This window comes from Papaver somniferum, unplaced genomic scaffold (genome assembly GCF_003573695.1).
Source record: "Papaver somniferum cultivar HN1 unplaced genomic scaffold, ASM357369v1 unplaced-scaffold_21, whole genome shotgun sequence".
In the NCBI taxonomy this organism is placed as follows: domain Eukaryota; kingdom Viridiplantae; phylum Streptophyta; class Magnoliopsida; order Ranunculales; family Papaveraceae; genus Papaver; species Papaver somniferum.
In genome coordinates, this window is record NW_020631041.1 from 6,204,103 (window position 1) to 6,205,951 (window position 1,849).

General features: G+C 37.5%; 1 long non-coding RNA gene across 1 annotated transcript; it reads left to right on the forward strand.

The window, feature by feature from the left end:
• Positions 1–850: 850 nt before the first annotated feature.
• LOC113339414 lies at positions 851–1,504 on the forward strand. Its single transcript, XR_003355075.1, has 2 exons — positions 851–996; positions 1,133–1,504. It is a non-coding gene; the product is annotated as an uncharacterized LOC113339414 (long non-coding RNA).
• The last annotated feature ends 345 nt before the right edge of the window (positions 1,505–1,849 follow it).

The window sequence follows — 1,849 nt, forward strand, 5'->3', positions numbered from 1 at the left end:
ATAACAACGATATTGGAATATATTTTCCAAATATTTAGGTATTATATGTGTTGTTATAAAAATAAGCAAGCATAAAATGTCAAAAACTAGTTATAATAGTGACTTTTTTGTAAAATATACACAAAATGTGATGTATTATGCCTTGTTATATGGTATACTTGTGCATGCTATGACATGCTTTCTTAACGTGCTGGGCTGGGCCGCGTGCTTATCCGTGCCGCGTGTTGTGCCGTGCTACTGTGGCAATTAGGCTAACCCAGCACAGCCCAAGAAACTAAAGTGCTGGAGCCGTGTTGGGCTAAATCACGTGTTGGGCTGGGCTGGGCTGGGCTGGGCTCAGATTTTAACGTGATGTGCTGGGCTGTGCTCATGATGGCACATCCCAATTTACACCTCTATCAAGATGCATCCAGTTTTATCCTTGCTATTTTTTAAGTTTAAGTCAGGATGAATCCAGTTTCATCCTTGCTATTTTTTAAGTTGAAGTCAGGATGAATTCAGTTTTATTCTTACTATTTTTTTGGTGTCCATTTCACCCATAATAAATTTTACTCGTCCATTTAAATCATGTTTTAAAAATATCTCGACAAATGATCCATTTTCCGTGAATATAACGTGTTTGAGACATGAGAATCCCACTAAATCATGCACCCGCATGTGGATGAGTTTCCTTGAACATACTAAATTAGCAAATTACTACTACTATTGGTCTCTGAATACAAGTGGCGTTACACTTATCTTCTAGACACAGAGCTCTCCGTGAGAAAACTAATACTTAAAATCAAGTGGCTAGGTCGTTGACTTAAGATGCACTCAATGTGGTCAGGAATTTAGGTGGATATGAGGGTATACAACTCTATAAAATATAGGTATTGTATTGTGAAGTGAAATCACAAAATTATCAGTTGAATTTGGAAGCATGGCAAAAAACTGTATCATCTTCTCCCCTTTCTGGTTCGGTTTGCTTTTCCTAGTTTTTATTGCTGTCATTTCTGAGTAAGTAACTAAGTATATCTTTCTACTTTACTTCCCAGTTGCGATCACTACGTTATGTGTACAAGTCATTCTTATGTTTTCTGTCTTCTGTTGTTTTCTACTTTTTTTTGGCTAATCGATTGCGATGGTATTGCAGAGGAGGAGGAGGCGTGAGTGGTCAAAATTTATACTGTGATCCTGGTACTGGAGTTCCTCGTGGAGCTCAATCAATGGATTTTTGCAGTACCCGTTGTCCAAGTTATTGTTTGACAACCTATGGGGGTTTGGGAGTAACTACGGGGAAGTGCTTTAATATGCCCATTGTCAATACTCAAACACAAATTTGTTTCTGTTGTGTTGTGTTGAAGTCCTGAATCTACTGATACATTGTTATTGCACCACCACCACCACCAGTATACATGTACCAACTCCAACCACCATGTTGAATGCTCACAGATTTGTCGTACCCAAAAGCTAATATTAAAGCAATAAAATAAATTCAAGCTATGCCGTAGCTCTTATGATTTCATTGTTTGTTTTTCGAGGCTAAACCTTCTCATCGTGTACAACACATCCGTTACATGTAAGCTTATTAACATGAAGCATAAGATGTAGTTTAAGTAGTGGCTTAAGATGGCAGCAATATCTTGTAGATATTGTATCATGAGATAATGCTGCCACTTCCAATATCTACTAGTTGGAATAACAGTTTAGACTCATCATACAAGACGCGCACATAAGTTTCTTTGAACTTGCCAGTTTTTTCAACGAAAGTAATGTTTCTCTAAAAGTAGTGTATATCCCAATTGTTCATGCTTGGTTCCGTTATTGTTGATCAAAAAAGTGGTCTAAGTACTGTTGTGTACATGGGCTA